We start from the raw sequence: 12,818 nt of genomic DNA, 5'->3' as shown, positions 1-12,818 counted from the left end.
GTAGCTTTGAACTCATGATATCCATGTATAATTCTTCTGTGCCACAGGGGTTATGGCCTGTGCCACCAAGTTTGTTTCAAATGCGTTTTTAAATATGTAAAACAACTTTATTAAAGTGACATTTAGAAACATTCATAATATTCAAGCAAACTCCTTTGTCCTGCTGTGGCAGGAAATAAAAGTGAAACTGGACTTTAATTTAAATAACAAAAAAATTTAATTGCAAGGGCTTAATTAGAACACAGATAATAAGAAGGTTACAGGCCATAAAGCACTGTTGTACTTGTTTAAAATAACTTTTTCTTCTTAGTTGTAGATGAACAAAATATCATTATTATTATTGTTATTATTATTATTATTATTATTATTATTATTATTATTATTATTAGTGTGGGTCCAGTATAAAACAGACTGTTTCATGCATACTAGCCAAGCACTCTACTACTGAGCAACAACCCAAATCCTTTCCTGGTATTTTTTTAATATTTATTTATATTTTATTTATTTATATGTGGTGCTGAGAATTAAGCTCAGGACCTCATATATGCTAGGCAAGCACTGTACCACTGAGCCACACCTTCAGCTCTTTCCTGGTACTTTTTAAATACCTGTTTTACATAAATTTTAATTAATAGCTTTAACCCTTTTCCAATATCTGTTTGGAGTAAATCAATAACCTAGAAATCAGTGAAGCAAAGTCAGTGAAGCTGAGAACCTAGTTTTATCTCAAACTCTGATTTTAATTCCTCTTTCTTCTGCAGACTCTGACACCTTATCACAGTGTCTGAATTAAGGTTCCCCCTTGAGGAATTTACTGTATGTTGTCCACATTCCAAGCTCCAAAATTTATCTATTCCTTAGTTTTGGAAAAGTCTTACAGAATTTGTCCAGAGGTACCAAAATACTCACAGTAGTTTTTTTATTAAATTCATTGATAGATGGAGGGAGACTATCTCATTTAATATTCTGCTTTATTTTCAACATCATTCCCTCTTAATATTTGCTTTTCATAGTGTTGCTAAGTTTGTAACTGACTATCTTGCACATTCTGCACACACACTCTAACAGTGAACTTTGCCTCTATGTCCCAATTCTAACTTTAGTTTGGATAGATTCATTCATTCATGTCTAATGTTATTTTTCATATAGTTGGTTTTACATGTGCTTTTCCATTGCTTGTAACAATACTATTGATCTACATATGGTTTCAGATTTGGTTTATATTATGATATATTGGTCTGTATTATTGCAATATAGTTTCATAATATACATTAAATGTGTCTCATAACAATAACTATATTATTTGTTTTTTCATTAAAGGTTTTGTGGCATTTTACATATATTTTATTTCTAAGATAATTTTTTGGTCCCTTCTTTTCTTTTCTTTTATTTGGTACTTGGAATTAAACTCAGGGGAATTGAGCCACATCCCCAAACCTATTTTATATGACTTTAGAGACGGTGTCTCACTGAGTTGCTTAGGGCCTCACTTTTGCTGATGCTGGCTTTGAGCTCACAATACACCTGACTCTGCCTCCCAAGGTACTTGGATTACAGTTATGCACTGACAGGTCTAGCTCTCTTCTTTTATTTAAAGAAAAACATGCTAAAATTTTGATAGAAAAATATTATATATTAAATTGAATTTATTAAATATTAAAATAGTTGTCTTTGTAATGATTAGTTTTATTTACACACATGCTATTTTATCTGCCTTTGTAAATTTTTATTTAGTTTGTGATAAGTTCCACATATTTTCCTTGAAATCCATTATACATGTGTTGTATTTAACAATATAATACTCATGTTGTATTTTGTACTCTAATTAAACCAAAAATCTTTCTGGGTTCCACAAACTATTTTTTCTCAAACTTTATTATTTTTATTTTTCTGAATCACCTCCTCTTTCCTCCTAGGCCGCAGATTTCTAATGTATTGACAAGTATAGCTCTAGTCTTATGCTATCACATACTTGTACACTGTCATTGCACACACATACTATAATTTCTACAGGTATAAGCTGCTTGGTGAGGAGTATTTCATATATATATGTACAGTTTTCATGATGAAATAACAGCAATTTCTACTTCATCTTAAGTTCATGATAATTTGTTCTGTGTCCTCATCAATACATTATATTCTTTTTGTTGTTGTTGTTTCTTACTGGAAATTTAAATCAGGGGCACACAGAGACTGGGTCACACATAGTTGCTTAGGGCCTTGCTATGTTTCTGAGGCTGGCTTTAAACTCAGGATTATCTTGCCTTAGCCTCACAATCCATTGGGATTAGAGGTGTGTGCCATGGAACCTGGTTCTATTTTATTTTTATATTGAAATATATATTACTTCTGAAAATAATTTATTCTTGACATAAAGAAAGCATAGAATACCATTTCCCCCCACAAATAACCCGCTCTTTTTTTGGAAAAGATGTCAATTTTTTTGGAAAATATGTCAATAGTGCTAGATGTATAATTTATTAATGTCTAAATGGCAAGTTTATGATGATGATGATGATGATGATGATGATGCTATCTATTAGTTACAAAACTTCATCTGTTCATATTATTAAAAGGTATATCATCTTTTCTATAACTTTACATACATCAGTGTGTATCAAAATGAACTTTTTGGGGTTGTGAGGTGGGGGGAGGGATCATGGGGTTAAAAATGATGGTGTAATATGATGTATATTGTTATATAAAGTATATGTATAAAGAAGTGAGTTCATGTAAATATAATTTGTATAAATCCAGAGAAATAAAAAAATTGTGCTCTATATGTGTAATAAGAATTGTAATGCATTCTGTTGTCATATATAATTAAAAATATTTAAAAATTAAAGATAAATGCTGGCATTATGTTCTAACTGAAAATAAATACTACTCCTTTTAAAAATGGAAAAAAAGGTCTGTTGGTCAGTTGTAAACTTTATAAAGTACAAAATGTATCCTGAACATTTGATAATACATAAACCTAGATGTAGGTATTTATAGTGTTGTCAGCAAAATTAAAAAAAAAAACATTATGTAGAGTCATTTTTTGCAATGTATACTCATAATTATATGAGATGCATTTTGTACATATACATGTATACTACCATTATATATAATTAATAAATGATTACTACATCTCACATTAACTACATTTATTTCAAATTAATTTGTGTTTTGAAAGCACTGATATATGACACTCTTTGATATGTACACTTGGTGTGTCTTCAAATTTGTCAATTTTATGTATTATGTTCTTTTCTTTATTCTCATTTTTATAGAATTTCTTTTTCCAAATTATTAAGATTAATAAATTTTAAACAATTCAGTATATCAGTGCTGTCTGTAGATTTTCTTTTTTAACCTAAGACAAAACACGTCCCAATTTTAATAGGTTTATTGTTATGTAAATGACTTTTAAAAACCTGCATATATAACACTCTTACCTGAACTTACTCTGGACTATTGATATCTGGGTGGAGAGTATCTCAAAGTGATCCACGGAAAAGGCAGAACAGGGATGGGTCAGGATGTGAGATTGGTGGATACTGAGTATGTAGTAGTGAGTATTCATGAAAAGGTATTGGTGGAATAGGTACGGGTAGAGAAAAATGTGCTGTGAAGGAAAGAGGGAAAGAGTGACCAGCTCAAGAGTTCAGATTTAAAAAGTCCCTAGGTGGATCAATGGTAGTATGAGGGTAAAGGGTAGTTTCTGTGGAAGCAGAAATAAGGTAGAAATGAAAGAAGAAGGTAACTCTGGCACAGTACCCAAGAGAAAGAGTCAAATGAACAGTACCCTCTCTCTCTCTCCCTCTCTCTCCCTCTCTATCTCTCTCTCATATATATATATATATATATATATATTGCAAACTTCTATAACATTAGATGAATTTCAGCCAGCCTCAGCAACTTAGTGAGGCTCTAAGAAAATCAGCAAAACTCTTTTTTCTTTGTAGAATATTTTATTAAAGGCTGAGAGTGTTTCTTAGTAGAAAACCATGTCTGATTTCAATTTGTCATATGAGAGAGAGAGAGAGAGATCTTGCAAAAATAAAAAAAAAGTAATCAGTGACACTGTTGAAAAACTCATCTAGGTTATTAACTACTGCTTGGGAAGTTAGTCTACTCTCCAATATATAAAAGTGAGAGAGGAATTCTTTATTAAAGTGTATATAAGAAAAAAAGGACTTTTGACACAGCTTTTAGTTGACCCAGACTGGGTCAAATTTGGCGGGGGATTAGGGTTCTGCAAAGATGATAAATCCTTGAGTTATTTGGAATAATGTGATTTTATCTAGTCTTCATAAATGAAGATTGAGGTCTAATATAAATCAGGCTTGGCAAACGAAAAACATTTCAAAGAAAAGTAAATGTATGAATAAACACATAAAACAATATTTAACCAAAAGTCAACATTCAGAATATTTATGCAATTATGTAATCACCATTAATGTAAAAACAATGACAATGAATGTAAAAGTGAATTAATAAAAAATAAATAAATAATGTAATGAATTAATTAATTAACGGATAGCTAACAAGTGCAGAGATGTAATGTGACTGGAATTGTCAAAGTCAGCTTGTAGCCATGAAAAAGTGTAAAGATACATAGAAATGGTGTTTTACTACTTACTGAGATATACCATATGAACTACAAATTCCGCTTCTAGGTGGGAAGAGTTGAACACAGAACCCATTCACCTGGATCTCTCACTTGGGAACTGTGCAAAAAATTACCTTTTTCTTACCCTCAAATTTTATTGCTGCTTCCAAGAACACTACCCTCTATATTCACACTATCATTGTAGACTTGTAGCATGTGAACCCCTCTACTGTTCAAGTTTTTCTTCTTTTTTTCATTTTTCTTTTTCACCCTACCCCCATATCATCCACCAAGACTTATTTTGTATAGCAAAATCTACATACTCAGCAATCACCAGTCTTATATCTTACTATATCCATTTCGTACCTTGTGCAAGACCACTTTGAGATGCCCTCCATGAAAACATCAATAGTCCAAAGTGATCAGAATGGGGGTAAAAATTGTAGAATATTAAAGGTCAGTTACAGAACAAGAAAGCTATAAAAAGTGGGCTTCATTTAAAGGTGAAAATAAAAAGAAAATCTTTAGACTTCACTAGTTAAAATAAAGGATCAAAAATTTATGAGTCTCAATAATTTGAATTATTCTTGTGAGTCACTTTTTTGGGGGAGGTATATAAGGACATTGCTAATGAGTTTAAAGTTCAAACTGTTTTTTTTATGAGACAAAGAATAGAAAAATTAAAAAATATATTAAATTAATTGATATTATTTTCATAAAAATATATATACATATTTATTCACAAATTGCTTTAACCTTATAAACAGTTATAAGTGTCAATATATTTCTCTCTGGGCTAGGTCCTATTATTGGAAGAAAACTTTGCCTTAAAATAACCCCATACAGAGGCATTTAATGCAATTAACAGGCCTCAAATAATAATAATAATAATAATAATAATAATAATAATAATAATAATAATAATAATTGTGGTGGGGAGGATTTCAGGTTGTGAAGCATACCTGTAATATAAGTTACTTGAACAGACATCACAGGAGAATTTAATACATTGTCTGAAGACATATATGTATATATTATTGATAAAAAGTGTTTATTAATTCTGTAGTGAGGGTGCACAAGTCCAATACAAAGTCTTTTTTTCTTGAATATTTTTTTTGTTGTAGATGGACACAGTATCATTAGTAGTTTGTTTGTTGGATTTTTTTAATATTTATTTTTAGTTTCTGGTGGACACAACATCTTTGTTTGTATGTGGTGCTGAGGATTGAACCTGGGCCACCCGCATGCCTGGTGAGTGTGCTACCGCTTGAGCCACATCCCCTCTTGGGTGGCTGTTTAATGCGGTGCTGGGTGTTCAACCCAGTACCTCATGCATGCTAGGGAAGTTCTCTACCACTGATCCATAACCCTAGTCCCCAAAGTCCTTTACTTAATCCTTTTTTGGGGGGAGGGAAAATGTGTGCGTGTAGTGCAGGGATTGAATCCATGGCCTTATATCAGCAAAACAAGCACTCTACTGATTAAGCTATATTCTCAGCCCTGATCTGTAGTCGGTTAACAATGACAATGGAGCAGCCTGTCATTCAGACTTTGATTCTGTGCCCACTTGGCTCAGGTTGGAGGCAGTGCCTGAAGCCTTGACCAATCACTCTCTTAAGTGAGAACTGTCCAATGCTCATGCAGCCAGTGATGAGGGGGAGGGCTTCCATAATCTTCTGTTCCCTTGGTGTCTGGAACCCGCCATTTTTTCAATCTTTTCGTAGGCTTCTGTCCTGGATCTGGAGCCCAATTGTCTGTGCTACGCAGAATCTGAAAACAAACCACATGGAGAACGCTGAGAACCCTAAGAGCCAGGAAATGGTAAGTGTGCCTTGTTATATTGAGACTGTGTAGGAAGGTGGCTTAAAGCTGACAGGAGTGGTAATTTTGGAAACTGGCAGTCCTGACTAGGGACTCCTCGTGGTCCTCTCCAGAGTCTTGTGGCCAGAGGGTCTCTCTGTAGCTTAGATCAGCAGTTGAAAACCTGGGCATTTTGTTCCATAATTGTTTGGTGTTTTCAGCTTCTTTCTAAAGCCCTTTTTGGGCTTCCATGTGCCATGAGTCCAGCATATCTCCAGATTTCATAGTGAAGACTGAGATAATTAACAGGCGAGAACTACAAATCCATTTATTGTATTCATGTATGAGAGAGGCTGTTAATTTTCAGGCTTGATACTCATGAGGGTTTTTTGTTTGTTTATTTGTTTGTTTATTATTATTATTATTATTATTGTGTGTATGTTGTTTACTTTTTGGTACCAGAAATTCAACCCAGAGGTGTTCATCCACAGATTCACATTCCCACACCTTTTTTAATATTTTTATTTAGAGACAGGGTCCCTTTGAATTTCTTAAGGCCTCACAAGTTTGATGATGCTGGCTTTTAACTCATTCTCTTCATGAGTCCTGAGATTTTTAAATGTAGCAGAAGCAGTATCTCAAATCCAAAACAAAAATCTGAAATCCATAACTTCAGTTTAGCTCTCCAATTGTCTTAAAATAAACCCCTAGTTTTCTAGCTCTCTGTTCACATATGCAAAACTAGGGTTCTCTGTTCACAGAGAATACGTATAAAATAGAATAAATAGTATAATGACCATGTAATGGGGATAATGGGCCTCACTCTAACACACCTGGTGGCTAACTGAAAGATGTTAATGAGCAACATTAAGGCTTATTTCAAATGTAAAAGACCTTGAAGCCCACTTGTGGGAACACCTTCAACAAAGTCCTTTGCCCCAGGAGTGATTCCTGATTGAATTTGAAGAAAAAAGGATGGGTCATAGAAAGAATGAAAGTGAACCCTTATGGTAGTCAGGATGCCTTTTCCAAAGCCTATTCTAAATGCATTATGCTTTGTGTTCTGCCCAAAACCATCAGTAAACTTCTAAGTTGGCACACAAAAATGAGTTTGTTTTTTTTTTCTGGTATCATTCCTCATACCACATGGTGGGCGTTCTATTTCTTCTTGCTTAAATAGATTTTTTTTTCTTCAAAATTTATGTGACAAGCACCCAGATTCAGTTTGCATACTGAGAAATTTTGGTTCATCTCAAAACTCCACTTTCAAAATTATTAATCATTTTCCCAAGTTTTATTTCAAATGTATGCATCACTTATAATGTTTTTCTTCAAGAAGTGGAGGGCATTTTTAAGAGATTTTAATTTATCATTCTGAGATTTTCACATGAAAAGAAAGCAGAATAAAATTAGGTGCCATTAAAAAGAATGAATCTCTCCTAAATGAGGTTTTATGTGTCCCAATTAAGGATTTTTAAAAACTCTAATGGGTCATCAATTGAGGGTTTATTTATTTATTAATTTGTTTGTTTATTTATTTATGACCAGACAATCTGGGGTTGTGGCTCAGTGATAGAGCACTCACCTAGCACATGCAAGGTCCTGGGTTCGATCCTCAGCACCATATAAAAATAAGTAAATAAAAAATAAATAAATAAATAACCCACAGAAACATTCCAAATATTTCAGAAAACTGTTTTATTCTGGTGTGGCAGGAAAAAAAAGTGGGACTAACTTGAATTTTAATTACATGCAATTTCAAACTCTCTCTCTCTCTCTCTCTCTCTCTCTCTCTGTACTGGGGATTGACCCCAGGGCCTCATGCTCAGAAGGCAAGCACTCTACAAGCTGAGCTATTTACTCAGCCCCATTTTTGGGGGTGGGAGACCAGGGATTGAAGTCAGGGGCACTCTACTACTGAGCCACATCCCTACCCCTATTTTGTATTTTACTTAGATACAGGATTTCACTAAGTTGCTTAGTGCCTCACCATTGATGAGACTGGTTTTGAATTCATGATCCTTATGTCTCAGTCTTATAAACAGCTGATACTACAGGCATGCACCACCATGCCTGGACAACTTCAATCTTTTTTTTTTTAAGACAGTATGTGAGAGAGAGAGAGAGAGAGAGAGAGAGAGAGAGATAGGGAGAGAGAGAGAATTTTCTTTTAATATTTATTTTTCAGTTTTGGGCAGTCACAACATCTTTGTTTGTATGTGGTGCTGAGGATCGAACCTGGGCTGCACGCATGCCAGGCGAGCCTGCATGCCAGGCGAGCCTGCCAGCGCTTGAGTGACATCCTCAGCCCCAACCAACTTCATTCTTAAGGGCTAAAGTACTCGCAAATTAGATCAAAGTCCATGTCAATATCTTGGTACTATATATATAAAGTTGTTGATAGAACTTATATTCCAGTGCCTCATATGTGCCAGACATAAGTGAGCTCCACTGAGCCCCAGCACCTAGAATTTTTTATGGGGGATATTGGAGATTGAACTCACGAACACTTGACTACTAAGACAAATCACCAGGATTTCTTTTTACTTTATTTAGAGACAGGATCTCACTGTGTTTCTTAGCACCTCGCTTCTGCTAATGCTGGCTTTGAAATTTTGATAATTCTTCCTTAGACTTTTCAGCAACTGGGATTACAGGCTTGCACTAGAACACCCAGACCCTGGTACATTTTTAATACCTGTTTTAAGTAGATTTTAACCAGTAGCCTTAACTTTTTTTCTAATATATATTTGATTTGAATCCATAACCCAGAAATCAGTGAAACAGAATCTATTTTTTATCTGCAACACTGCTTTTGGTTATGTCAGTGTCTGAGTTAAGATTTCCCATTAAAGAATTTACTATGTCTTGTGTTCTCATTCTGACCTCCCATATGACCTAGTTCTGAGTTTTAGAATATCTGAGACAAGGTTCCCAGAGATTCCAAATTTTTTGGAGTATTTAGAAAACACCACAATCTGAGTCTTGTCTTCTAGGTACCAGTTTGAATTTTAAGTGTGTAGCTTCTGAAGGGATGGATTAATTGGATTCTTTGCAGCTGGAAGGCATTTTCTGATATACTTTCTATCTAAAAGGTACTTTATTTGTTTACTTTTATTAGATACTGTGAATAATGGTACAATAAAAAATAGATATGTGGCAATATATTTAGCAAAGGATTCCAAATTTTTTACATATATACACAAAGTTATAATTACTGGATTGTATGGCATTTTTTTACCCAGAAATATTATTTATATTTTTTTATTTATTTAAATACTGGAGATTAACCTCAGGGGACTTTACCAGTGTGCTACATACCCAGTCTCCAACACTTTTATTTATTTATTTATTTTTGAGGGAGGGTTTTACTGAGTTTCTTAGGACCTTGCCAAGTTCTTGAGTCTGGTCTTTAACTTGAGAATAAATCCCTAGTTTTCTACCTCTTATTTTCCTAAGCCACTGGGAGTACAGGCATGTATGATTTTGCACTTCTACCCCAAATTATTACTAGTGGTTATGTGGCATTTTTATTTTGGTCTTTTAAAGAAACTTAACACTTTTATAAAAATATATTTATTAAATTTATATTGTCACCAACATTTTTACATATTTGTGTACCCTTGAATCCCTATAAATTATTATATATTTGCTTAGTTTTGTATGGTTTGGTGCTGGGCATTGAACCCAGAGGTGCATACCACTGAGATACATCCACATTCTTTTTTATGTTATATTTTGAGACAGGCTCTCATTAAGTTGATTGTAGCCTTGTTATGTTACTGAGGCTATCTTTGTACTAACAATTCTCTTGTGGCATTTTCCATAGCTTCTAGAATTTCAGGCATATGCCACCACACATGACAATTTTAGATTTTTATAATAGCCATTCCAACAGCACTGCATAGGCTGAATAAAATCTATTTGATTAATGCATTAAATCCCTGAGGCAAGTTTATGTGAAGTAGCCAGTGTAGGAGAGTTGTGTAAAGATTAGCAAGGATTGTGGAATGTGAAAGACATTATTATCTAAAGTACATATATGGGGCTGGGGATGTGGCTCAAGTGGTAGTGCACTTGCCTGGCATGTGTGCGGCTGGGGTTCTATACTCAGCACCACCTAAAAACAAAGATGTTGTGTCTGCCAAACACTAAAAAATAAAAATAATAAAATTCTCTCTCTCTCTCTCTCTCTCTCTCTCTCTCTCTCTCTCTCTCTCTCTCTCTCTTAAAAAATAAAGTACATATATGAAGACAGGAATCGATGTGAACATACTCTATATACAAACAGAGGTATGAAAAGTTGTTCTATATGTGTAATAAGAATTGCGATGCATTCCACTGTCATGTATTTAAAAAATAAAACAACAAAAAAATCTTTATATGTATTGCTGAGAATCAAACTCAGTGCTTTACATTTTCTAGCAAAGTAGTCTACAACTGAGACACAACTCCAGCCCATGAACCCAGCTTTTTATAGTCTCTTTGTAGTAATCAGAAACAACTTTAAAAATTAAAATTGCAATTATATCACTTTTCCTAGTACAGTAATGTATTACTAACTAAACTTATTCTTAGTATTTTTAAAAAATAATCTAATGGATGACTGTTATTTTTTCAGAGATTATTTTATCACTTCTTTAGGCCTTGGTGAAGGGTCTTTTTTTTCAGAATATAGATTTCTTCTATTATCAAATGGGTCCATGCTAACTGTGTTGAAAATAGTGATTCTAAAACTCCACACAATCCACACATTTCCAAGACTATAGTGGAAAGGGAAAGACAATATTCACAACCAAGAAACCATTCCCCATGGAAGCATAGTATCAGTGTCCAACCTGGAGTGTAATCCAGATCTTTCAGTGGTAAGGTTGTTTAAGAACCACAACCATAGGTTTTTGGGATCCTCTAAAGTACACTGAATGGCTTTAAATCACTTACTCTTCTTCAAAATAAAATTTCTGCTACCTACTTAAAAAATAAAGCACTATGAATGAGAAAGGTTAATGAGACTTAAGTTCTGTGGAAGTGCTGAGGTTGACCTTTAATTATAGTTTATAAATAGTCAAATAAGAATGGCCTTAGTATTGTCTCAACTTTTCCAACACATGATATGAAATAATTAGATGAACTGACATGAAATAATGAAAATGCATTTCAGGGAAGTGATATCACAGAAATTTTCAGGGTAGAATCTTGAAAATGTGGGAAAAATATATTCATATACATATGCATTTCTATAGAAAAAAATAAGTGATAGTATATGAGTATGAGGGTAAATTCAGTGTGCCTCATGCATTGTAGGTTAAAGGTAATGATCAAGTAGTAACTGAGGATATCCAGAACTCTGTAATCCTGGGAGACATTAATAGCAATTTAGAAATGGAAAATATAGTTAAATCCCTTAGATTTACGTCTGTCCTCTGTTCCTCTTGTAAGATTCTGTCAAGTGAGATTATGTGGGTATGGTTCTCTCTGAATTTATGTTTTCTTTTGTTTTTAGGATTTTGTAAGCTATGTCATGTAAAGCCCTGTCTTAAACTCAGTTTGGGGACTCTTTTACCTCCTGTTCTAGACTGCAGAGCAGAGACTCACCTCACTCATTCTGTGCAATGAATTGACTTTTGTCAATCTTTGCAAACAATGGTTGGAAGAACAACCATATTGGAGCGTCTTTCATATCCTAATATGGTTGTCAGAACCTGTGGGTTAAAGGGTAGTTACTTGCTATGTTTGAAAAATCTTCCCTATGAAAAGGGCTCATATATATATATTGTTTTGGAAGCCCCATAAACACAGAAATGAAGCATTTATGGTCACAAACAAAAAATGCAGAAGCCATTAGATATGAGAAAATAAAAATAAATAAAATCTTCTATTAGAGCTTTTAGAGGTAAAAAGTTTATTTCTGTTTTGTGTAATAAAACTAAAATTTCTCTGTGGGTGACAATATTTTGATGTTTTAAACTTGCTTGAAATTTCTACCTGTGTTTTGAATTCACCTATGTCTGGCTATCCCTTACCAGATAACAATCCTCTCTAAAAACCTTACTTGTGCCTCATAAATTCTGGCACCTGCTGATCAAATATCAATTCTCTCTAAATCTCAGTGAAAACTTATAAATTCTAATGTCTGCAGCTGAATTTATTTCATTTTAGGGTCTGCTGGTGGCTCCTTGTCAGTCATATGTCATTTGGAAGCCAATGACAGAACCAAAGGGGCCCACCACAGATGTTGGATCACACACCTGCACTCCATTGTTCTAGGCCCAGTTCCCTGCTGGATCCTACTCACTGGCATCTCTGTTCTTCACCATGGTCATGAATTCCACTCAGTCAAAAATGGCACTCGCTGGTTTAGTCATGATGAGCAACAGAAGATCTAAAGGTTCTCCAGGGAATTCTGGTCATGGGATTCTCA

Source organism: Callospermophilus lateralis, unplaced genomic scaffold, assembly GCF_048772815.1.
Source record: "Callospermophilus lateralis isolate mCalLat2 unplaced genomic scaffold, mCalLat2.hap1 Scaffold_122, whole genome shotgun sequence".
Taxonomy (NCBI): Eukaryota; Metazoa; Chordata; class Mammalia; order Rodentia; family Sciuridae; genus Callospermophilus; species Callospermophilus lateralis.
Note: the sequence above shows the minus strand (reverse complement) of the source record.